Raw genomic sequence first — 26,944 nt, 5'->3', positions numbered from 1 at the left:
TAACAGTAATGAGACATGAATTTCATTTTTTTAAGGACAGATTAAGGAAATGTCTACAGACTGAAAACATGATTTCAGAGGTCTAAAAATCTTCTGAGAGAATCTGCCCTTCTTTGAGATCACAAGGTCAGTAGTATGGTAGCAGTTATTCTCATGCATCTGTCTATACAGTTATGCAGATCCAATTACAATTTGGTACCGTTTAATGGTACAGAACATGGTGTTATATTTTACATCTCTGCAGAGATTTTTATCTGCAATTTTAGAAGAGCATTAGGGAAAACATTCTAATTTCCAGATGCAACTTTAAAATTGCTTAAAATTCATGCTAAAAGCTTTTAGATTATTATACATCAACAACTTCCAATGTAATTAGATTTCACAGAAGAAATGTTCATAACTGCTTGCCTATGTTTGTAAATGAATTAACTGTTGCATCTTTTTGTACTTGCTTGCAAAAGTATAAAGCTGCTTAATATTCTGGAAAACACTAAATTGTCTGAAGAGGTACTTTCAAAGCTTGTATTTTAATTTATAACAACACAATTCAATTTTTTTTTTTCCTAAGTCTAGAAGTAATGGATATGATTTATTCAAATGCAAAGAGCTATCCAGATAAAGTAGTAAATGTGTTCAAAGAGCTTGTGTGTAATCAGTGTGGTATAATAAGAACTTCACCACAGAGTAATTAAAATGCTTGATAAATAAAGGAAAATAAAAGCTATCTCTTAGATAACATGTTCATAATTTGCTGTAAGTTTTGCTCTGATCCTAGAAAACATGTACAGTTTTTATCTTTCATGTGTTTATTGTTAGAATGTTATTTTTAAATGCTACACATACTAATGAAGGAAGAACTGGAAGACGTGAGAGTAGTTAACTCTTATCCTGAAAGGTCTGAAACTAGAAAATGAAAGCAGACACTAAAACTGTCCTTTCACGAGCAACTGTGGATCTAAATGTAGTAGTATACTGCTTATGTACGGCACTGTATCATCTGGAGCTGTACACACGGGAAATGTTCCGTGACCACACTTACTCCTTTGTCTTGTTGGTTGTTTTCATGGTCAGAGTCGAACAAACTTATATTACTTCTTTTTCCTTTCCTAGATTATCCTTATTGCACATTACCAAAGACAGCTGAGACGTAACTTTCTTTCAGTAGTTGGAGCCTTAAATTATGTAGTCTGATTTTTGATTATCTGTTATTTTTCTTTTGCTCTAGTGATATTGTGTAAGAAGAGAGCTCCTCTCATTTGTGTGCTTAGTGTGCCAGAAGGTGGAACTATAATTAAAAAAAAACTAAACAAACACACAACAGAAAACAGCCGTGATAACTTTAGGAGTGCTCCATTAAGTCAATAAGTTGGTAAACGCTGCAGGAAAACTTCCCAAATGAGCCTTACTGCTACCATTGTTCCACTGGTGGGTGCAACTGAAAATGGGATTTGGAAAGGAAATAGACCAATATTCCTTTGGCTGCATCAGAGATGGTGTTTGCGAGTAGTTTTCAAGTACCAAGTATTTTACACATCAGACTGAGTAAGGGCACTGTTAATATGTGCCCTTCTCTAGACAGACGGGATACATATGTAAAAATTTGGGCCAAAAGAGTGGTATGTTTGTGTTCCAGTATAAGAACAACTTCAGCTTTATTTGAATTACAGTGTATAAAACCTCACAATGTAAGGCTTAATTGCACAGTCATTTTTGAAGAAAAAACTTTTGAGGCTTACGTTATAATGCAGCATCTGTAACTTTCTTCTCAGGGTTCTGGTGAATTCTTTCATGACTTCATTAACTCTTAATGGGTTTTAGAGATCAGAGGAGGCTTAGCTGGACTTATTAGCAAGAAAAAACCTTTAAGGAAGCTTGACAATTAATAGGTGTGCAAACTTGTAGAATCCTCTGAATCATTCATTCAGAGTGTAACATCAGAGATCACCGAACCCAATGCTCTGAGTGCTATGATACTCATTCTTGTTTTCTATCTCTCGTGCTGTATTAAAATGCTTTAGGTAACCATGTTGGATACCTGCATATTTATTTGAATATTGGTAGTCTAATAGAATTTCAGTGAAATAGAGGACTGTCTTCTGCAGAGACTTTCCATATTTGTAATGGATAAACTGATCTTCTGTCAAGAATTACAACATAATTCTATGTAATGTGAATAAAATCAATATTAAATGTTGATTTCAAAAGAAAAGAAAATTAGGATTTCTTAAGTACGTGATGTAGATGTTTTAGCCTCAATGCTTTTTAATAGCATGAAGGGTTGTTCAGTATTTCTGTAAAATTACATTGTGTCTTATTGTTCAGTATCTTCTTAGTAAGAGTATTATTTTCGAGCTCAAAGATGTTTTAAAGTTATTGTTAAGGAACCAGTCTTACCTTAGTATACTTGAAGTACTTGCCCTAACCTGTGGATGATTTCAGTTTCTGACCTAAATTTGCTTATCATATTTTAGTTTTTGTTGAAAACGATAATAGGATAAAAAGCATTCTGCAAAGCAATCTGGGCCAAACGCAGACAGTGGAATTGTTGATGAAATGCAGTTGTAGATGATAGGTAGGCCCAATGCTAGCATTTTACATAGAAAATAACGTCCTGCAGTTAAACTTCAGGTGTCACCTGCTAAGCATTTACAGAGAAGAAGGATTTTTATCTGTTGTTGTACAGCCTTTCACTCACTATTAAATCTATAGATAAAGAAAAGGATTTTAAGTTCCCTCCTCAGAGAAGCACCCAATTCTTGCAACTGTCTACAGTCTCGTGCCTGATTGTTGGTAGCTGTGTTTTACTACAGGAGTTGGTATTTTCATTCATTGTGATGAAAAAGCATTCAGATAAGAACACAGCTTTCCCCCTCTTGTTTTTCTGTTAAACCTCCTCAAACTGCACAGTCACCTGGATACCAAGAGCAGTTAGGGTCACTGTTGCTCAGGTGGAGCAGATCTATGCATCTGAAGGGGCATTCCTTCCCTTTGCTGCCTTCTCTGTCAAATGGCTTCATCTGCTCTTCCTTGCAAGAAGGGATTTTTCTCTTAGGCAAATACATAAATTCTTTCCTCTTGTGTTGCTTTGGGGATAAAATACCTTAGCAGTTTGTTTAGTGTATTTATTTTCGCATTAAACAATAAATAATTTGCAGACCAAATAATCTATTTAAACAAAAGGGACTACTGAAAGTCTTCATTTTTATGGAGTTTAGTATATGTTTGCATTTAGTTCTAAGCCCCTGAGAGGGTGGGGTTCCTTTTAGAAATATAGAATGGTCTGGGTTGGAAGGGACTTCTAAGATCACCTAGTTTCAACCCCCCTGCTATAGGCAGATACACCTCCTTCTAGACCAGTTTGCTTGAAGTCCCATCCAGCCTGGCTTTGAATGCTTCCAGTGAGGGGGCAATCACAGCCTCTCTGGGCAACCTGTTCCAGTGTCTCACCACCCTCACAGTAAAGAATTTCTTCTTGATATGTAGTCTAAATCTACCCTCGTCCAATTTAAAGCCATTTCTACTCGTGTTGTTGCTACATGCCCTTATGAGAAGTTCCGTTCTCAGCTTTTCCGTAGGCCCCCTTCGGGTTCTGGAAGGTCACTGTAAGGTCCCCATGAAGCCTTCTCTTCTCCAGGCTGAAGAGTCCCAGCTCTTTCAGCCTGTTTTTGTAGGAGAATGCTCCAGCCCTCAGATCATCTCTGTGGCCCTTGTCTGGATCTGTTCCAACATATCCTTTTTGTTTTGGGGGCTCCAGAACTGTATGCAGCCTCCTTCGACCTGCTGGTCATACTTCTCTTGATGCAACCCAGGATACAGTTGGCCTTCTGTGCTGAGGACATTCTTGGCTCATGTTAAATCTTTCAACAACTGACACTCCCAAATACTTCTCCTCTCTCAAGCCATTCTCCACCCAACCTGTATCTGTGCTAGAGATTGCCATGGTGCAGGGGCAGGACCTTGCACCCGGCCTTGTTGAATTTCAGGACTTTGGCATGGACCCACCTCTGAAGCCTGTCCAGGTCCCTCTGGTTAGCATCACTTCCCTCTAGTGTGTCAACTGCACCACTTTGCTTGGTGTTGTCTGCAAATTTGCTGAGGGTACGCTCAATCCCACTGTCCATGTCACCTACAAAGATATTAAATTAACACCAGTCCCAACACTGATCCCTTAGAAACACCACTTTTTACTGGTCTCATCTTGGACATTGAGCCATTGACTTCAACTCTCTGAGTGTGACCGTCCAGCCAATTCCTTATCCAGTGGGTGATCTGTCCATCAAATCCATTTTTCTCCAATTTTGTGACCAGGATGTCATGTGAGACAGTATCAAACACTTTGTACAAGTCCAGTAGATGAGGTCAGTTGCTCTTCCTGTATCCACTGACATCATAAATGGCCACCAAGTTTGTCAGGCACAACTTGCCCTTGGTGAAGGCATGTTGGTTACCACCAATCACCTCATTTTTATTTTCCATGTGTCTTAGTGTAGGTCCTTTAGGAGGATCTGCTTCGCAGTCAGGCGGAGAGGTGAGACTGACTAGCCTGTAGTTCCCAAGTTTTCCAAGCTTTATTTAATAAATAACATAACTTAATACATGAGATAATTGTGTAAATAAATAATATGATAACAGAATAATTATCCTATTCATCTTACTAGTCCTTTTGGAATGTTTTCTCTTTGCCCTTCCTTTTGTGCAGGGGAAGTTTGTTCTGTGTGTTTTTTTAAATGGTAGCTTGACTTCTCGTATCTAACTCACAGGAATAAACCAATTATAAGGCATTGAAAAGCTGGGAAGATTCACAATGTGACCTTTGATAGAGATGGATCTGCACAGAATTATTGATGAGAAGTTATGTCCAGGCTTTTGTGTTAGCCAGTTACTTCAGCACAGTTTTATAAGTGCTTCTCTTGCACTTGTTTCACAACACGTTACACCTGCTACCTCAAGCATCTTGTTGCTTCTGTGCCATCTTCCCCAGGCAGTAGCCTGTCTTTCTCACACTATGTTGGCACCCTATCTACACTCTTCCCATTGAGTGTCACAACAGCATCCATTTAATTTCTCCCTGGGGATCAGCCCTCCTCAGAAGCGTGAATTAGTCATCACAGCCTGAAAAGTGCAAGTAAATTAGAAGTATACGCCCTCACGCATTAAGTGGAGCCCTTTGCCCCTTTCTGGAGTGGTTTCTTCACTCTATATGTTACCAGGTCTGAATTTCTTTCAGTTACATACAGACAATTGATAGAAATTTCTATGTACCTACAAGATGCCAATTTGTTATGAAACAGGCTTTATTTCTGTTTTAAGTAAGAAAGAGTTATAACGTAGTAGCAGCTCTGCTTTTGACTTTGCATGTCCAAATACTAGGTTCCTATCCATTGTCTCTGTGTGGCAATCCCTGGCTAGCAACAGAGGAGTAAAAAGATCCCAACCCATCTATGACTTCTGAAATAATTCACCAAGGTCTGAATACAGATGAAGATGAAAGGTGTACATATGTGCACTGTTGTCTTAACTAGGGGTTGCGGAGTTCAAAAAGACTGATATAATTGTGCTGCAACAGCTGCCTGGATGGAGCAACTGTACAATGTGTAGAAGAAACCTGACTCAGTTGTTTTTAATGTCTGTGTCCTCTTAACAGCTTGTGCTATGTTACAGTATCTAGAGCCAGTGGCTGTTTTCTGCACCAGAAAATGGCCATGAGAGTTACTGCAAGTGTTCTCTTCTAATAGTGCTAGCTTGGTGCTAGCGGGGTGCGCTTGATTAGCCTAGGAGAAATGTATCACACACAAAGCTTTACCAAATGCTGTAAGCTGCTGAAGGAAATGATCTCTGCTGTCACAGATGTAACGGTTTTCCCATGCCAGGATCTATAAAACTTCAGGACAACTGAGCAGCTGTCTCACAGCTGATACTTCAGGAACTAATGAGCTAGTTATTTCTTTAAAATGGACATAATTTAATTTTATATGATATTGGCTGCATTTTAATGGATAGCATGATAAAGCCTTAACTCCTTGACTGAGGTCAGCCTATCTGCTAGTGTCTTGATTTTAGGAGCAGCTAAGCATATAAAGAAAAAATTCTTATACTAAAAATCTTCCAGTGGTTCAGTGCAAGATAGGTTTTAATCAGTAGTTACATTAAAAGGGAACTTGAAATGTGTATCTGACTGTAAATTCCCTTGTATTACTTTTCTCTCTAGAAGTTAGAAATAGGAGACAGAAAGGCTTGTGCCCCATCTTCCTACATTGAGAGAAATCCTGCAGTAGTTACTCTCTTAGTATGAGGGTTTTCTGCTGTGGAGCGATGGTTTCCTTTCTAAGAGTTTTGTGCAGGTATTAATACTAGCAGGAAAAAAAAAAAAAAGCAAAACTCCACATTTAGTGAGCAAAAACAATTTATGTATTTGATGCTTCTATTAAATAAGTTATAAAAATGCTTGAGTTTTCTACTTCAGGTCTGGGAACCAGTGTGAGAATTGTGAGTAGTTCCACTGAAGAAACTGTATTATTTAATGAAATAGCACTTTCATAGCGTCTGTATCCTTTTGTCTGTTAAGATACACATACTGTTGATTGTGTGATGTAGTGGCTGAAATGTGATGCAAGGATTTCAGAGCCCTGTATCCTAGGCTCTAGAGTTTCCCTGCTTTGGGAATTTGAGAGGTTCATTAAACAGATCTGTCCAGAAGAGACTAAGGCCCTCTTTCAGCATGATGCTGAAGTTACATTCTTTCTTAATGAGAATAACTGTGCTGGGACCATTGTTTTTTAATATCTCTTCTCACTGAGTCAGAAGCTTAAAAATCCAACCCCATAAAATTGCATCAGAACAAATGGTTAAGGATGCTGATGAACAATTTAAAAATTATTATTCATTCTTAAACATTTTAACAATGTTTCTCCCTATTTCTTCATCATCATCCATATTATCATTTTGATTCCTTGGAAAACATTGAAATTCAGAGGTCTGGTTTATAACTAAAGTCCTAGACGCGTTCTTGTTATTTCTAATCCATCAAAAGTATCCAACAGCTCCTTTATTTCTTTATTTAGGTTTTTCTACACAGCAGTCTAATGAGGTCAGAAAGGTCAGAAGAAACTGGCAGGAAAGGTCAGAATGGCTTATGCATAGGTCTTTTTCTGTAGGCTGATACTCAGCATGCTGGGAATGGGTCAGATTATACTGTTTGGATTGTGCAGTGAAATAATGACATTACCAATTTGACAAGTATTCTTCATTATCCTTTCCCACAGAATGCATTTCCATGACTAGAGCAATTAGCAGGGATTATCTCTGAGAAGAGGAATAAATGGCTTTTAACTGCTTTGTGTATACGAAAATAATGCTAGCTTGTTTAAACTTTTCCTATCTGAAGGATTTTTTTTAATAAGTTCAAGAGATAGGATATCAGAAGAAATAGTACTTTCCCATCCACCTACTGCTGTTACTTAGACATAAATAGAAATGTGAAGTTCATATGAGACTTAAACTTTCTTAATTTCCATTTGCCATTATAACTTTTTTTTGTTGTTATTAACAGTTTTGTAAAATAATTTTCCAAATGATTAGGCAGGTCCTCTCCAGCTGGCGGTGTCGCACATACTTTGTTCTTTTTATCAGTAAGAGCACAACTGTGAGATAAGTAACAATAAGGTATTTATTTATTTTTTTCTTTAATGGAGAAGCAAGGCATGGGATAATTAAATTGCTCAAGGTCTCATAAAGTTACTCATCGGAAAAAGCTTTCAGAGTTTGAACTGGTTTTGGAAACTAATCTCAGTTGTTTGCAGCCAGTCCCATGATGTCAATTCTTACAATCCAAAGAAAAGTTCAAATTCAGCATTTAAATATTAGTGACACATTTGTAAGGAAAAAATAACAGTTGCCTAACAATTCCTAAGTGCTTGGTCATTTCTTTGCAATTGCTCTTGTTTTAATGTGTGCTATTTTTTGCATTATTTATACATATTGCAGAATTATATGCTATCAGGCTTTGGCTTCAGAGTTCTCATTGGTTACTCACTGCTTAGTAAAAATTAACGTATTTGACTTTTAAAGTGAACTTGAGCCTGTGAATGTCTGTATTTGTTGTCTGAAGCTTTGGCTTTGACTTGGTTGACTGGGTGTTGGATAGAGTGTTCTAGCAGCACCACCAGCAGAGCCACCTGGGTACCTTGTTTGTATGCTGGGATTGAACAAAACACCAGATGTGTGGAGAGGCAGGAATTTTCACTCCAGTCCCTGTTCAGGCTAGATTTGACTCAGCTGTCAGCCTGTATCTGTAGACTAGTATCTTGTTGGTTTGTTGTTGTGTTGGTTTTTTTTTAAGCTCCCTCTCCCCTCCCACTTTTTCCCCCTTCACAATACTCTGGGGTCATTGTCTTTTCTCCACAAATTTTCTGATTTTATGTAGTTACCTTTCTTATCTTCGAATTCTTGCTCAGTGCACATTTCACTTTGTGAATTTTGTCTCTATTTGCTGAAGATTCGGGATGCAAATTAATTGATTTTTTATTGTTATTATTTTTATAAAGGTTAGAAATATATTCCTAGCAAATTTTGACTGTCAGTGTCACAACATGGTGTTTTTGGTATTCAGTCATTTACTTTGTCATTCATTTACCTTAGAACTTATGTGCCTTATTTGCATATATTCTAGATACAGATGCATTTGCTGCATATTAGAATAAACATTCACAAACCACCTTCAGGAGTTTACCGTATTTCATCCTCTGAAATGCTGCTTTGTCTGTGCATATTCCCAGACTTGGTTCTCTTAATTGCTATTGAATTTATTTTTCTAAAGGGAATTCATTTTTTCTTCCCCCACCCTACATCTTTCTGTACATTTATATCTTTAGCAACATTTTTCATTTCTATATGTACTTTTTTCTTCTTAATCTCATAAATGTCTGCAGTGAACATATAGGTGTATCCCTCGGATTTTTACTGTAAAATCATTTTCCCATTGAGCAGTTTTTCTCATGTATATTCTCTAAGATAATCATCTGAACTGTGAAACAAACTTTTTAGTATTTCCAATCTCAAATATCACAAAATCCTAGTCTTAACAAATTTTATTCTTAATGCGTTCTTGTGTATATCAGTGCTGCTTCAACGGTAATGTCTCCCTGACTGGTTTGATGCATCTCTTTGTATCCCTTTTAGCAGCATGCTTTTTTACTGTTCTAAAGGTATACTATTTGCTTCTGTTTCTTGATAGAGAAGTAAGTTCTCAGTCTGTTTTATGACGACAACTTTTATGGGATAACAAGTGACATCTCTGTTTTCTCTGCACTCGCAGCTCTCTGAATGTACCTTTGTCTCTTGTTTGACATTTAAAATGTATAGCTTTTAAGGGAGAGACCTCTTTGGAATCCGTTAATGCTATTGTTATTGCAGTATGATAATCTAAAGATAGCTATCAGGGTAAGGTTTGTGGAGAAAGTAATACTTCTAGTGAGACAAACTTCTGCAGTTAGAAAAAAAAAGACAGGCTTTTGTGTGTATGATCTCTTTCTCGTGTTCTCAGAGGGTTCAGTTTTCTTAGTCATCTTAGTTGTCTACTTGGAGATACTGCTTTTCTCTTCAAAATCTGCCTATTTCATGGCTTGTCAGCCTGGCTGTCATCAAAAGGCTATTAATTATTGATCTGGGTCTGATCCAGTATGAATGTAGATTTTGAGGTTGTCTGCAAGCACGTTGTAAGAATAGTAGGATCAACAAAGAGTAAGTACTACCTGCCCTTTTAAGTCTTCTACAAGCTAAATATGACCAGTCAGAAATTGTCTAGGCACTGGAGATAATGAGAAAACTGCAGGATGCACAGTTGTGAACTCAATGCCATTGTAAATTATATGAAAAAAATTTCCTGCATGTAAATGGTGCCACTGCTGTATCTCATTCCAAGACATCTAGGGCAATGAAGCTGTCTTTTGCTGTGGAAAAATAGAGCAGTGGCCGTGGCAAATGTTTATGCTTCTTGAAATCTGAAATGGTGGAAGTCTGTGTTAAGAATCCAGTATCCTGGTGGCATATGTAACTGTTAGCAACAGCAGACTTAGAGTAGAATGAAAATGGTGTCTTGGACACAGCCAGAACTACAGTAGAGTCAGTGAAATCTGCCCACCTGAAGCTGCAGAACGAGACAGCCAAGGACCGCAACTTTATACTTTTCAGTCACAAAACTGGTGAGTTCCTCAACAGGCTCAGAGCTGTTGATCTGGTAGAAGTCTATTAACATCAAATGACAGCTGATGCTGTCAGCTTGCACCTTTGCTGTAACCTAGGTCAAAACAGACAAGCTGACTGGACTCTTTCTAAATATTTGACAACACGAGTATTATTTCCATCTATTATAGCAGGAACAAACAGTGTCCATATGCTGCTAGAAAGGAAAATATTGTGACAGAGATAATATCCTTAATGCTTAAAAATGCCTGGCCAAAGGATAAGTTGATGGAGAAACCGCGGTCACTACAGGGGTGCCAAAAATAACACTGAAGTAGTAATCAGTGTTTTTCTGCAACATTGAAAACTGCTAAATGATGCAATTTCCTGTCAGGTAATGTCAGCAGACCCCACAGCCCAAGTTTTGTCTGTGTCATAAATTCATGAGCTTATTCAAACTGTTTGAATATAAACCTTGCAGGAAGTCTTTCTTTATTGAATATATTTATTGTCAGATACTGTGTTTTTGTTGTTGGAAATGGCAATCATTCTTTCTTGGAAAGCTTAGTTCTGAAATGGAAGGACTGACTTTAAGTTTCATTTCAACGTTGAACAGTTCCACACAAAAGCTGTAATCCCCAAGATATTATAAAGAAATAGTAAAGTATTTGCTGCAATAACATAGTGGTTCAGGTTTTCACTTGATTAAGATCTGGTATATATGCTATGAAATTTATTTTGGACGTTAAATATATGTTAGGATTTTTCACTGATTTTCTTTAACATTGATTTTGGAGAAGGTCAGAGCATTACCATGTCTTCAAGGGATAAGGAGAGTATACTCCTGCAAAATACACATAGTTTTTTTTCCTATGTAGTCTGCTGTCATGGAACTTACGGGGGAAAAATGTGTTGTGCTCTTTTTGGTTTCGAAAACTCAACAGGAGCAATAAAATTCCCAGTGCAGTGTTGATACTATCAGTGATGCTGGTGCATAAACAAAGAAATAAAGAAAATATATTTTCAAGCTCCTCTGGAAACACATAAGGGAAAGAAATCAATGCTGGTCGAAGAGAAATCATTATGGACAGAATTATTACAGGAGAATTGGTTTCTAGGCTTTAAGGGTTACTTGAAACAGCAAAGAGTTTACATACAATCTAAAATTCAGTGTTATTTTAAACTGTAAATGAGATGTAGGATAGTATGTGCGATGTACAAAGGCAGGAACAAGTCTTGCAGCAAAGTCACTTCCTCTGGAATGAGATCCTAAACTGATGTTTAGAAATTCAGTGGAGGCACCTTATTTCAGAATTTAGTTATGTTCTGGTCTATAGGTATAGAAGTTCACTATGTGTTTTATCGTAAGTGAAAATGTGTTGTAAGTTGTGATGCCTTGTGAGTTACTGCCTAACTGTTAAAAAAACGTTTGTTTGCACTGTGGTTCAGATCTATTATACTTTATCGCTGTCTTTGCTCAAATTCATGTATCTGTGGTAGTCGGGAAGAAACAATGAAAGATTCATCTTCCAGTGGAGCAAATCTTGAGTTGTTCGTAAAATCTGAACAGTTTGTATGCTCCACTATGTAAATAGTGGAAGCGAGGGATGAGACAATGTTACTGGTTACAGCAGTGCTTTAGGAAGTGATAGTGGTGGTAAGTCAGTAAGGAAAGATGGTGGTCTTCCTCCTGCCTGGATTCTTTTTTGCTTTGAACTCCTCTGTTTCAGTAACCTTCTATTTGGAGAAAAAGAGAAAAAATTAGCTACCATGCTTGCTTCAGATATTTCCTTTTTCAGATTTTATTTTAAATTTTTGTTTTTAATCTTTCTGCTGTTCAACAGCCAAGTTAAATTTGTGAACTGGAAAATGATACTGTGAGAAAAGGTGTGCTTAGCAACCAAGCAGGAGAAAAGCAAAGGAAGTAGAGAGTATGTCAGTTAATTAAAAACTAAAAACCACCTTTGATTCTTGCATTTGTCTTGCAGTATCTTATGGCACCAAGCATAGCTGTGTAGTTCTGAATTACTCCCTGGCACAGATCATGTTGCTGTGTCTGAGCTGTCATGGAAACTAGCTGGAGCAAAGCTGGCTTATGAAATGCATACAAGACAGCACAGGCAGTCTCTGTTCTTAAAGTATTTAGCTTTTTCTGAGACTTTTTTATTTTTCTTTTTTAACATGAAAGCAAGCAGTTTGCTCTTCAATATAAAGCTTGCTTTCTGGGTTTTTTTTGTTTGTTTTTTTTTTTTGTTTGTTTGAGAAAGTGTGTTTTTGCTGGTGTTTTGGATTTTGCATAAGGCTAATGTTGGCTGTATCAAGCATTACTACAAAACTTGATTTAATTGCTTTGATTATTCACATAATCTAATATAATGGCAATGAAGAGATTATTTTGCTGCTTGCTGTACACCTCGGTATATCAATTCACCTACCACAGAGTTAATGCATTCTTTTGGTAGTTAACCAGCAGTTTTCAGAAAGTTTGCAAAAGGAGATAGAAAACCTAGTTATTTACTACAGGAGATATTTTTGTTTGAACTCAGCAGCTTTTGTAAGGCATAGTACTACTCAAGTCCATCCAGCTGCTTTCTGGAAAAAAAGTGTGCTTTACTCTGAGATACCACCCCAGTATGGAGGTTGCTAAGACTTTTTATCTTAAAAAGATCCAGATATTTCAAGATTTAGCAATAATGTATCAGTAAAAATGAGGTTGCTCTGAAGATAATTTGTAGCAAATTGGATATTGTATACCTCATGAAATACATAAAGAGTATTCACTGCTACTCTGTGGCTGCTTTACACCATGTAATTTAGGAAGTTGCTCCTGATGTGAAGAAACTTTAGAACTCAGGAAATAAGGAAACTGTACATACTGCCCTTCAAACTGACATGAGAAATGTGCCAGACGTAAGAATGAAGGGTGGCACCGACAGTCTTACGTTGACATGCTGTAGAGTCATTCTTTGGAGTAACTCTAAGTGAAGGCGGCTGAAATCAGAACAGCTTCTAATGCCTGCCCTTCAAGTGTAATAATCTTTTTTAATGTCTTCTTACCTCTCCAATTGATTTGAAAGGTAATTAGATTTGTCAGTTTTCCCAAATTTTAGACTCTATTTCAAAATACTGTTATACTTCTCTATAGAAAATGTAATTTAAGTTTTTCATATTTATGTACCTCAAGAATCCAAGAATCTTCAGACAAGCTATTGAAATCCTATAAGCCCCAGAATTTTGAACTGAGTGGTTAATACGGAGCTGCTTGAAGACAGTTCAGCTTTTAGCTGTGATGTATCCAGAGAAAGCAAAACATGGGGTCCAGGGAGAGAAAGGGTATTTGATTAAGTTATATTTGGTCTGGAAAGAAATATGTGGAATTAATATTTAAGGTTTTCCTACCCCAGTGGTATTGACAATTACTTCAAATGAAGACCTTTAATATTTCACTATTTTCTGTCAAATAAAGTAGTTCTGTAGAACTACTGGAATGGCATTGTTCCATGGCAAATTTGCAGCAATACCTCACTGAGAGCTCAAACTAGAGGAGGTTGCATTCACAAGATCTGTACATGTTACTGAAGAAATGATCACAAACTTCAAAACCTAAAAGTCAACTGTGAGACATTTGGAACTACTGGTGCTGATAAAATACAAGGCATGACCTCCAAACTGTACTACTTTTGAGAGCTGGAATAAAGCATGGGTGGTCTGTGGGACACTTCTCATAAACTCTGGGCTTCAGATTTGTCATTAAATTGCGAAAGAGAGTATGAGTAAAACCCTCTTTTTTCAGCTAGTGTGGAAATTAGCATTCCAGTCCTCTTGGAGAAATCAGTGCTCTTACATTTTATTTTAAGGTACTCTTTTGGAAAAATAAGGCACAGGGTGCAAATGGCTCCTTTTTGCCTCATGCGATTGAGCAGTGCTGCCTCAGTGATAGTTTTAATTCATATTGGAATCATGAAACTGGTATAAGACTGAACAGCAAATTAGGCTCAGTACAAAACAGTGTAGTTGTATAAGATGAGAATGACCTGAAGTTCAAATTTTAGTCTGTTTTCTGATAATGGTGCTTTTTTAAAAAATCTGTGCAAGATCTATATTTTAGTGCATATAATCTGTGTAAAAGTAGTCAAGTTTAAATGCATACAGGCTAGAATAAGGCAGGCTTTACTCATACATTCTTTTATAATGGTTGAGATGATTCAGCATCCAAGCTTCTTCAACATTTGCCTTTAGCTGTAGCCTCAATGGAATAGGAAAGCATAAGAATTTCCCTCTGAACTGGTCTTCTTTCAGAGCTGTGTGGGATCTGGCAGACAATTTACCTGTATTTACAATTTGCCAGCAGACTCTTGGTTCTGTTTCTGTGTGGATTTACTAGGACCCTTGCTTCCCCCTTGTCTCCCATGAGAGGCTTTGGGTGGGAGGATTGCTGAGCATTTGCACATTTACTTCCACTGTTGTTTCAAAGAGAGTTGATTTTGGATTTTCCCAGAGAAAGTCCTACGGTGAATAGGACTTCACAGGGAAAATTCAACAAGTCCTATATGAAAGATACCAGGAAGTGTTTGGAGATCTTCCTTCTGTGAAGTGGCAGGGGAGATTTGGGTTCTTGCTGCTTTGAAACTCTTGGGTGATTTCTAACTCTTCAGGGGTTAAAGGCATTTCTATAACTGTGTGACGAAATTGCAGAAGAAGGTTCTGATAGGAACCTGCTTCTATTTATTATACCTATAAGAATAGAGTGTGGGGTGGAATATAAGTAGGTTCCTAAAAAAGTCAAGTTAGAATTTGGAAATTCCATATTTTACTGTGGAGGATTGAAGCATTTTTTCTTTTTTTCTCTCTCTCCCAAACTTGAAGACCTGAATAACGGAGGCTGTTTTTCATACAGCATGAAAACTGCTTGCTGCTATTGTCTGCCTGCAGAAGCAGCTAATTCCTGCAAGCTGGTTGAACAGTATCTTCTTGAGTATCTTTTTCCTCTAACCTTTCAAGATTTGAAAAGTGCTCCTTAGTATATATAATAACACCCAGAAAATGTGGAATAATACCCTATACCTTACCAGTTCTTTTTGTTCTTTCCATCTGCCAAGCATTTGCTTTTTCTCCCCCACTCTCTGCCCCCCACCCCCCTCCTCACCTCCAGTGCTGCTGCAGCAAAATGCCTGCCTTTTGTTTATGTCTTCCTCCACTAGCCTTGTGACATCATCAGTGATATTGCCAGGGGAAAAAATATGCATAGCTGCAGCTAACCCAGCTGTTCGTTAGCAGCACGTCTAGCCTGCTTTCATTTCTTCTCATTAATGTCTATGTGTAGTGTTTCCTGCTTAAGAGACGTGGAGGGTTCTCAGCCACCAGCCATCTGCTCAGTCGTTGTCTTTGGGCAGAGAAAAATGGTGGCATTTTAAAATACATACGTTCTTGATAATAGTATTTTTTTTATTTATTTAACAAAATGAATGTGAGATTCTAGCAAGGTTTCATCACTGGGTTGAGCAGTAGGCAGTTCTATGTCCTCTACTTCCTGTCTTTTGTAATTCAGTGCAATCACAGAGACTGCATATCAGCTGATAGAACACCTTAATAATACATGACGAGAGAGATGTGGAGAACAATAAAGAGTTAGAGAGTTTTGTCATTGATTTGCATGACGACAGTAAAGTGCGTGATTGTTTGTCATGCTTGTTCTTTCTTCCATGCAAATCAGTAGCAAAACTTCCATAGTACCAGAATAAAGCCAACAAAGTGCAACAAGCTGTCATTTATTCTAATGAGGGGGGTTTTCAAGAGGAATTGGGATTCCATTTGTGGAATGTTAATGAGAAAACAGTTTCTTTTTGCCAGCTTATGTTTTGAAAATGCTACGAATTGTTCCAGAGATAATTCACAATTTCATAGCGGAGCTGCATCTTTGCGGTATTATTATTAGGGTTAATTACTTGCTCGGCGCCGCTTTTCAGGATGGAGATGTTCATTCGTCGTCCCTCGCTCTCTGTTAGAATTTAAAACTAGAATACTCTGGTAATTCTGAGGTAGGAATTAGGCTATCTTGAAAAAATCTGTGGTGGATTGTGGAGCCTTGATGTTACCGATGAAAAAAATCTTTATTACTTTCTTTATATATAAATGCTTCTGTAATTTTGCATGTACTTATTTGCTTAGTTCTTTACAAAACCCTCGGGTAAATACTAAGCTTTGAGGCAATATATTATTTCAATTTAAAATTTGTCTAAAATAACAGACAACAAAAAGACAAAACCAGCCAACCCAAACCTGAGTGTCATCACACACAATATCAGAAGGGATCAGACTTCATTGCACTGTATAATTTGTCATTTCGGTCTGGGAATAATCCTTGCTCAAATGGCCAATTCTTATTCACCTGAACAGTCGCACTGAAACCAGCAAAACTAATTTTATGATCAGAGATAGCAGGATAATGCCCTTGGATGAGACAAATTGAAATCAAGGGGCTGCTTTTTAGGAACAATTTTTCATTCAGAAGCTCATCCTCCACATAAAGGATAAACACCAGCAGATTAAATGTGTTGGCAAAATATTGCCTCTTTAGAATATTAATGGCAGTGTGTGTGCAGTGCTGCAGACACCGCAAGGTTTTCGCTGCTGCCCATAAGGAAAAACGACTTAAAAACTCTTTTGAATGTCTACCTGAATTTTTGTTACAAAAGGAATAATAATTACAAATAACAATAATAAAAAGTTGAGGAGGTTCTCCATGGCGTATGCTGCCTTCACGAGCTAAAGAAGCTTTAGAATTTGTTATTCTTTCCTCATTGCAGACTTCAGCTGATGGGGGGGAGAGGAGTGGTGGAAAAAAAAAAAAAAATCCATAGTCAGTGAGATGAGTGGCATGCCAGGCTTCCTCCGGCAGCGCTCCCATGTGATCGCACAGGCAGCCTCAGTGAGCGAGCGGCGCCGGCAGCAGTAGGTAATGGGGCTTTGTGCGCGGCGCTGCGCTGCTCGCTGAACAATAAAGCATATGGTACCGGCACGGCGGGGCTGCGAGCCGGGGGAGGATCTGCTGCACCGGGAGGACAGGGAATATGTCAGACGTTATAAAGTGACTATCGGTCTGGGTTGGTTCCTAATTAATAAAAACAGTGCATGGATTGGAAAAACAGCAATTTGAACAGGTCAGTTTTTGGTTTTGTCTTTTTACGGATTATTCACACCCTTCAGTATTTAAAATCTAAGTGGCGGTTTTGCTATTTCCTTATTTTTGGTGAAGCCAGGTAATTTTCTTGCATCGGGTGAGGCGGGCTAGGAAGGCTGCACATGGTGTGATTCCAAGACATTGTGTGCGCTTGGTGACCAGATGCGCCCTAACAGCGTTGTTAGTGTTATTCCTATGCAAGTCAAACTTTAATTATGCATGAAAAACTGGGTTGCAAGTGAAATTAAATGTATGCTGGATGGATCATTTACCAATATCATACAATATTTAATAACAAGAGCCTATTATTCTGCTAGCATTCAAGACTAATTCTGTTTCGATAGGAAATGTGTAGTGTTTACGTTTGCTCTGAGGTCCTATGTTGGTGGAGCATATTGGACTGCTTTGGGGTTTTTCTTTAATTTTTTTCTGAGATAAATCTGGTAGCGGTGTTTTGTATGATTTTTAACACAGCCGTGTGCGCACAGGGACGATCTGCTGCCTCCTTCTGTGTTTATTCCGCTCTTGTTTAAGACAGAATACATCTTATCATTTTCAAGCAGGCGTCCATCTCTGTCGGTAACTCAGGTATCTGTATCGTTTTATACGTTTTGAAATCCGGTGAGGCAGAGCACCGATGTGCCACATCTCCACCTTATCCCGCCGGGCACGAGCCCTGCGCAACCCTTCCAGCCGTACATCTCCACGGCCGCGCTCCCGCAGCACTCGGGTGAGTGAGGCTGCGGCGGCGTCCGGGAGAACCGGACCCGTCCTGGGGAGAGCCGCCCAGAGAGGAGAGGGGGTAGCGGAGGAACAAAACGCGGCACGGGGCCTCCTTTCCAGGCCGGACGCCGCCGCCATGCCGGGTCGGGCTTTCGACCGAGCGGCGCCTTCAGCCGTAGCCGTTTGCCCGCCGCAGCCGCACCGCGTTCCCGCGCCTGTGCAGGAATCGCGGCCGTCGCTTCCCTCCCGACGTCGCGACCCTCCTTAATTAAAAAAGGCGAAGAAGAAGTGAGAGGCCCGCTCTGCTGTCGCGGAGGCGGGAGGTCAGGGGTGTGCGGATCTCCCTGGAAACCGCGGCGGCGGGCGGGCTCCCGCCGGGCGGGGCGGGGCGTGCGGGCACTGCCGCGGGGGCCCGGACCCACCGCCGGTGGGGGCGCTGCAGCCGTCCCGGCGGGCTGAGCCCGGCGTGCCCCGCAGCGGGGGGCGGGGCGGCTGCGGGCGGCGGGGCCTTACCTGTGCGCGGCCGGGCGGACGCCTCTCGGAGGGCTGGGCGCTGCTCCGAGGGGGAGCCTGGGCCCGTGCGGTTTCTGCGCTTTTCCTTTTAAAAAAATTGATGCTCTTAAATGCGAAGTTCTCTGCTTTCAAATACTGCTAAAACCTGTCTGTGCGCCGATCACTGTGTTACTGTGTTTCTCCTGTTCAAATTAATTCAGAATCAAAAACCGTACAGCTCGGCATATGTCAGCAAACAGGCTCGTACGTTGCAGACAATAGATCACAAAGGGTGTGTTACAGTGGCTGCCTTGTAGTCCTTCCATCAGCCCGCGATGTCTTAGTGAGCCGCTCGCACTGTGCCGTTGTGGTGTGTGTATCCAGCCCGGTGACACACACTCAACTTGTTCCTCTGAACTAAATGGAGAACATAATGTATAGTCGTGTGATTATATAATTGTCGTATTTGTTTTTTAAAAATACGGTGGGCTTTGAGATGTACAAGGCAGTTAGGTTCTTACGGTCAGTAGGTACGTAAGTGAAACTCTAACAGCTAGTGCTGAATACCAGCAGGACCATCGGAGCCGCCTCCTCGCTGCTCTGAAGGAACCGCTGATCTGACACAGGCCTGCCTTTTCCATCCGTGCACAAAGGATCAAAAAGACAATTTTCCCGTGGATGGAATCTTCGTGGTTCAGGCATTCATACTCTAAAGCAGTGCATGTATTGAGTTATTTAAAGAACATTAAAGAAAAAATCCCAAGACCACCTGAAGCAAGCAGGTGTCCTGGGCTGATGCCAAGTTATGGTAATTCTGAAACATTTTGTGATTTGAACCCCATTAGAACTATGGTCTATAAAAACATACTGCTGCAGTGTGAATGCCGGATGTTGATCTCCTTTAAACAACATAAGTAGAATTAAGTCTTCCTCTTGCATCCAGTGTTATGGAGACAGACACATGGTTCTGCCTTCCTGAATTGCTAAAATTCAGCATTGATTCTGCGGCTCCCTATTTATTCAAAAGCTGGAAAGCCCACATCTGGTGTTTAATATTTCAGTTTAGAATATGTGTAGTACTTACCTTATTTAGTGTCTTAGATATTTGATCTAACTTCTTTTTAGGAAGGAGGAACTTTTGCTGAAAAACATGTTGATTTCAGTAGATGTAATAGAGGACTAATAAGGTTTAGCATAATTGGAGGCATTTAAGTCGTGGCGTAGGACACATAATGGAGAATATTTGGAAATTCATTCTGAAACTTAAATATTTTCTTCAAAACAGCGATAAGAGGTTCTGCTCTTTAAAACTTATACTTGCTCTTAAAAGATACTTCTGCTAACTGAACCTCATGTTTAGGGTTTTTAAGGTTTGGTTGGTTTTTTTGGGGGGCGGGGGGAGCTTTTTTCCCCCAGACAAGCAGATGGAAGTCTTGTTGAAGCAAGGCAAGTATAATCCTTTGCAGGATCAATAAAGCCCTTAAAATATGAATGTACACATAGTCTGTCTGCTAGGATCTTCATCGTAGCTCTGACCCAATTAGGATACCGAAAAAAATAGGTTTTATGAATGTGACATTTTCTCAGTCAAGTATCACCAAACACCATCACATTTTCAAAATGTTGATGTCATTTGGAGTCCTGGTAGCGTGCTTTAATCACAATTGCTTCATTGCTCTTTTGTAGGCTTTTTGACCAAGAAGGGGATTGAATATAGCAAAGTAGGGGTGCCTGCTTTAGCTGGAGAGTTGGACTTGATCTCTTGAGATTCCTTCCAACCCCTGTCATTCTGTGAAAACAGCAGATAGGTCTCATCTGCAAATGCACACAAACCAGAGAAATTTACTTACTATTTATCTCAGTTCTGTTTAATTAAGGCTTTAATTTCTCCATTTCTTCATAAGTATGGATACAGTTTTCTAGTGAAACCTGTGATAAGTGGAAGCTATGAATAATTGCCAACAACAGAAGTCTGGAAAACTTTTTTTAAGTGTATCCTTTTTACGTGTATTTCTCTGCAACAACCATCTTTCCTCTGATCTTACCCTCAAGCCCCCAGAAAGTTTGTATTTCTCAGACCTCTATTCTCCATCATTTCATCTCTGCTTTTCACAATGAAATAGGGAAAATGGGCAGAGGAAAAGAAATGTGTCAGCATGAAAGTTAGGTGGAGAATCCACTCGGTATGTAAGTTGTCTAAAAGCGAAATCAGGAAAAAGGAAGAGGAGCTATTTGAGATTTTCAGATTTTTAAGTTTAAATTCAAAACCATAAACACGGATTCTTCTGAAAGCTTAACTCTGAAATGCATGAGACCACATGCATTAAGGTTTTCTGATAATCAGCAGTCCTTCTGAAGGACCTGGAAAGGAACTAGAACATTTACCAGCTGCAGCTCCGCCATCCCCTGTGGTCCATGGATTTCCGTGTCAAAATACAGTCAAGTGCTGCTTTTACGTAGGGTAAGGCTGCAGAGTGAATGAGCCACTATGGTACTGGTAGCTTTCATCAGAATTCTGCCCCCTGAGGATAAGTTAGGGGAGTTTGGTGTTGTGTTACTTTTACTTCGTACTGGTAAATCGGTTTTATGCGTAGATATAAGTAAGTCATTTTCTTCATTATGCTGTGAATCAAGATACACAGGTCTGTGCCAAGCTCCACGCTGCTGCTGCTGCTGTTCAGTGGCAGTACTCAGTGAGTGGATCTATTCTTAACATTTTTGTCTTCGTGTGTTCAGTTACAATGTGGGGATGGAAACTGGGCAACTCTTGTGGGACCCCAAGTCCTTGCAGAGTTCCCTTTGCTTTGCTTGTAGGTCCAGAGGCTTTGTTGAACCCTTCCCCCCCTCAGACAGCTTGAGGTAAGACTTTGTAGCTTTCCATTAAGTTGCTCAGTTGCACACCAGTGTGGCCCCCTCACCCGCTCATATTTTTAAGCAAGCATCTTTAATAACGAAATGAGAAAGTGAAAATCACTTTTAAAACTGTTATGTCAGATCCCCTGGAAAATACAGAATAATCAGAGGTTTTATAAAAGAAAATATCACAAAATATATAATTTAAATTTATATATGTATGTTTATATATGTGTGTGTATACAGGACATGGAGTATAAGCCACATACCTTCACAGCAGGGCTTTCCAGGAGATCATGAGGCAGATAATTAGTTCTCTTCCAGCAGAGTCACTTGGCTGTGCTGCTGAGTGGTCCTAAGGTGCTTACAAGTCAGGCAGTGCCATGACAGTGGGCTAACTGCTCGGTTTCTGTTCATTGCTGGTGTGGTCACACATAGATGTTCCTAGACCTGCAACTCTTCTGTCAGCCTTCTGAAGAGTTTTCAGCCTTGAGATATAGAATGAACTGAATATGATCTCTAGACATTGTTATTATGATTCCAGATCTCTTCAGCCATAGATTCCAGATTTTCTCCAGTATTACAGAAAAGTAAAGAAAGTCAGTATTCAAGTTTAATACAATTAGGATCTAATTTTAGATCAACCTCATTGTGGTCTGTAGCCTTGCATTCTGTGTAGCACTGTACATTTCCTTCCTGTGCTGTTGTGTTGAAATGCAATGTTTCATGCAAGTAAGGACCAACATGTTTTTTGATGGCCAAAGATACGAAGTTACTAAGGATAAGATTGAGTGTAATTGAGCATATACTTCAAAACTCCTACCTTTTGAGGTTGTCAGTCATGAAATTGCTAGCTTACCGGGAAGCGTTTCTGTTTCAGTTCATTGATTGTGTGTGTTGTGCTGCTCTATAAAAATCAGCCATCTCATTCACTGAGGCTGTGGTCACTAAGTCCAGGAATTTGAAATCTTTGTTTAGTTGATCGTTTTGACCGATTTTTTAAGAAAATAGGACTAGACTGTTACGCTGCCTTTGTGCCTGTCATATTGTCCCTTTCATCTGTCATATTTTCCTTATTAGTTCTTTAACTCATTACCTCATTTCAGCTGAGTTTGAAAGAGCAGTAGATGGTCTTCAAGTATTCTGTGAATTGGAATAGAGAAGAGAGAGACTTAGCTTACAGCAATTAAAAGAAGTTTTATCTGTGACTAAGTCCCTGATTATTGAAGCAAAAGCAACTACACAAATGAGTGCACTTCTATTTATTTATAAACCATCTCTGAGGAGAACATCTATGAACTAAACCTCCTACTGTGCCTCAGGTGATCCGACCACAACGTGCACATCCATTAACACTCAAGCTACTTTTGTTTCAAGAATGCTTTTATTTTGTAAGTCTGGAATTAAGTTTACTGATATTTTCTAGCTGATAACTGAGAAAATTATTTTTGCCTTGCGCTACTTGTGGAAGAGAAAGTGAATTGTCCCCGCTATATATGTTTTAATGGCATGAAGAGTCTTAGCCACTGTTGTATTGTATAAATTGTATAAATATGTAGCCTACATTCAGTAATTCATTGTGTATGTGAATTTTCACCTCCAGTGTTTATTGCTGAAATACTATGATTGCTAGAATTCTGCAGGATTTTTTAAATAAATGTACTGGTTGTTTTTTTTTTGTTTGTTTATTTTGGTTTCATAGATACACCATGTATAGAGGCAAATAATAGAAGCAAATATTAACTTCCTTTAGTTTGGATGTGAGTTTTGCAGGCCTGAATGTCTCCTTATGACTGTCTCGAGTGTACATTAAACCTGCAAGTAGTAATATTGTATGTTGGTTGTACATTGCCCTTGATTTAGGCATGAAATCTTGAGCTATTATAGCCATAAAGCTATTTTGGAAGATAGTTTTGAAACATCACAATCTTCCAGTAGGTATTAATAATGTATATTTTCCAATACAAATAATTTTATTGACTCCACTCTCTGGAGGAAAAAAAAAAGATGCATTTAAACATCCTTTTACTAATTTTGGCCAAGCTCATGGTTGCGTGCTCATGCCATGGAGATGATACTCATTTGTTTGGTAGCAGTTGAGTATTACTTCCCCATGAGCAAAATTATTTTTGTTTACAGGGGCCTATTTCATATATTGTCCCTCAAATATTCCTGCTAGAAAAAACAATAGTTTTTCTTGTATTTTTGAGCTACTGTTTAGTTTCCAACTTTTTTTTTTTCTTCAGTCTACTGTTAGAAATAGGTGACTGAATAATCTCTTCAAGAAGTAACTTGAGCTACTATAGACAATAATGTCACCATGTTACTGCTAATAGCTGTACCAAATATTTGGTGTTCAGAAATGTGTGCAGTCCTGTGAGGATATTAGAGAGCTTAATGTTTAGTATAAACATAAAAACAAGATGTTAAGGGTGATTTGATTGCTTTTAAGTTATGATATATTAAACAAAAAAACAAAAACAAAAAAAAAAAAACAACCAACAACACTCTGGGTTTTAAGTGGCTTGCTAGTGAAGTTGGATGGATATGAACTGTTAGAGCTCTGCACCAGATTCTCTGTTTTCCCTCAGAGAAAATCTAGAGGCAGCTGGAGTCCCAGGTCTGTATCTGGGCCTTTATGGACACAAGGAAAGGTATTGCTGTGGCTGTGACAAGGCAAAAGCATGGGGTTGGTCAAAATGATCTGCCAAACTGGAATTTGAATACTGAGCTAAGAAAAGGAAAGTTGATGCAGTCTCCATTAGGGAACGTGCTGAGCATGCCTATTGTATAACAAACTGCAGCACTACTAAAATGCAAATGGCTGCTGGCTGTGCACAGGCACCTCTTTAATATCTCAGGATTTGGTGCATAATAAACTAAGACCATTGTTCATGCTACCTATGCTATGAATTTTTATGTGCAATATTTGGTAAGGCATATTGAACATCCAAATTAAATGCGTATACATAATTACATTTTTTCAGGTTGTGGCAAAGGGAAACCTATGTTAGAACAGCAAAAGGATCTGCAGAGCCTCACAGCGAATAACTGGGAAATAGCATAATTTTTGCACTCATATGACCCTTTGCTATGTATTTTTTATATCCAAAACAGTGTGTATTTACACTTCAGAGACGTATATTGAAGCTCAGAATACATTTTGTACCACAGTGACTGTTTTAGGGCAGCGTTCTGCTTGGCAAATCAGTTCTGCTGAGAAGCTGGGTGTGCTGGTACAGCTCTAGTGCTGTTTACGCTGGCTTGTTCAAAGGGGGGCTGCGCAGGTCCCTAACCTTAGCTACATGTTCAGATACATAGCAGGATGCATAGTTGCAGCATGATAATGGCCAGCTTCAAGGCTTACTTGTATTTCTTTATGTCTGCTTTGTTTACCATCACCTCTGTAACTGGCCTTCAGTCATCATGACAGCACATGGCTTTGCTGTTTGATTAAAAAGTGAAGAAAATTTGAAACCCTGCATTTCTGAATCAGCTTCCAGATTCTGTAGGAAATTATTATTTTTTTTAATTTAAGCATTCAACTCCTCATCTTTTTTTTCTCTCTGCAATTTCAGTTCTTTTCCTCAAAGTTGTAGGCATGAGGGTACTTCCTTACACAGTGGTTGCAAGATTTTGTTTGTTTTGCTTTTTAAAGTTTGTTCATAGAAGAAATAAAGAACCAAAAGTAAGTCTTAAAATTTTAAGTAGGCCTCAGTAACCATGTCCATACATACCACGACGTGTTTGTGATGTCGGAGAATCGTTGTGCAAATCCTTTCTTTATCTGTTTTCACTTTTAAAATAATTTTGACAAGTATAAATGTATGTGAAGGTATGTATGAAACCTGCAAAGGAGTTGAAAGAAAATAGGCAAAAACTGAGAAAAAAAGAGAAAACCCTTTGTGCTAGTTTCCAGAAGAACATATTTAGAGGTCAGAATAGCCAGCTTAATTGATTCCTGCCAGAGGCAGTGTGAATTTATATCTTTATCCTTGACTTGACTTTTAGCATGCATTTACTTGGTCATTTAAGTTGTTGCAGTTGTTTCTTTTGACCATCTCCTTTGGTAGTCTTGCTGTTGCCACTTCACTCCCTCCCCATGTGAAATCCTGATGGCTGGAAATAACTTTTGAAAGAAAGTGTGTAGGCTACAAGGAAATATACTGACGCTCTCTGAATCAGTGTGTTCATGCTTTCTCAAGTATAAGGGATGCTTCGAAAGCGCTGCCCTCCTGTTTTATATGTTTGGCCCACAATGCCAGAGGTGAATGTTGGTGATATGGTGGTAGAGGTTGAACCTTCCAGAAGGTATCCCGTTGTCATGCAACAGATGTCAGCAGAGGGGCAGTCTGACACAATGGCATCTGACATGGGAGTGCATGAGAAGCAAAGATGTGTCATTTAAGCATTCCATATGAAAAAATTGTACCTATTGATATTCATAGGCACTTGCTGAACGTTTGTGGAGAGCAGACAGTGGATGTGAGCACAGTGAGGTGGTGGGTGGTTTGTTTCAGCAGTGGCAATGGTGACAGTGGGTCAGCTCCAATGGCACAGGTTTTGACAAACACAGCAGGCTCTTTATTATGGGTGAAAATCCTCTGTCTGGATGAGTCTGTTGCACATTGTAGAAAATAATGTCAAGATTCATAGGCCATAGTATGTGCACAAGTAGCTTGTCAAGTGTTGTGTTCTCTCAAACAGCCTTCAGGTACGTAAGCAATCACCCATGGGATTGAGCCCATCCTAACCTTTCTGTCCCTTTTTCCTTTTAGACGTGCGTTACAAGTGTATTCCACTTTCTGTTTGCTCTCAGACACCTTGCTCGGAAGAACACCAAATTTGAGCTCCCAGAGTGACCTGGATATGAGTTACTCAGACATCTCAAACCCGTGTAACTTCTGAGTGTGTGCAGAAGTAGCCTTTATTCTAGGGGAGCTTGGAAGTGAAGAAAATGAGACACTGAAAAAGCTTAGATGCCTTTGAAGGGATGTGTGCCATATAAGCGGAGTCTTTCAGGAAAGCAAATTTGATTTAAAGACTGCACAGTAGAGAAGACACTGGAGTCGGTTAACACTCCAGGGGTTCTTAGCTGGAAGCCACTGTTACTGCAGACAGTAGTCAACTATTTCTGTGTTCCTGTGCCATTACAAGGAGTGGAACAAGCACATGCAACTGCGATTAGTTGAGACTGTACTGTGTATGTAGGTTCCACAACAACCCCTCTTGCTCTTGTCTTCTGGTCCTAGGGAATGTGACACAAGTTTGCAGAGCAGAACCAGGAAGGCGGCGTTAGGGCCCAGGGCTCCCTGTGTGTTACCACAGGAGTTGGATGGTTACTGTTGGGAACCTGTTCCTTGTTCTGGGATTCATTAACTCAGAACTGTAAAGAACCTATTTGAATAGTAACTGTGTGTTACTATTGCTTTCAAATCTGCACAATTTTCTCTGCCTTGTTCTGGCTGATGAGCACTTTAGATACCACATTGAAAGTAGAATAGTGTCAGCAGGAGA

General features: G+C 39.2%; 1 protein-coding gene across 8 annotated transcripts in view; it reads left to right on the top strand.

Moving 5' to 3' along the window:
* The window catches only part of CSRNP3 (cysteine and serine rich nuclear protein 3), a 94,699-nt gene that overhangs the window by 38,339 nt on the left and 29,416 nt on the right, over window positions 1-26,944 (top strand). Inside the window, exon 2 of one of the 8 annotated variants that reach the window (XM_085227776.1) lies at window positions 41-126. The exons of 5 other annotated variants lie outside the window; for them this stretch is intronic. The gene's annotated coding sequence lies outside the window, so the exon portion shown is untranslated. Of the gene's footprint in view, window positions 1-35; window positions 127-17,085; window positions 17,340-26,944 lie in introns of those variants that run through there. 2 more of the 8 variants (XM_085227775.1, XM_085227777.1) reach the window with 2 other exon arrangements.

Source organism: Meleagris gallopavo, chromosome 7 (assembly GCF_905368555.1).
Source record: "Meleagris gallopavo chromosome 7, MGAL_WU_HG_1.1, whole genome shotgun sequence".
Lineage (NCBI taxonomy): Eukaryota > Metazoa > Chordata > Aves > Galliformes > Phasianidae > Meleagris > Meleagris gallopavo.
The sequence above is the reverse complement of the archived record's forward strand: the minus strand, read 5'-3'. Positions and strand labels throughout refer to the sequence as shown.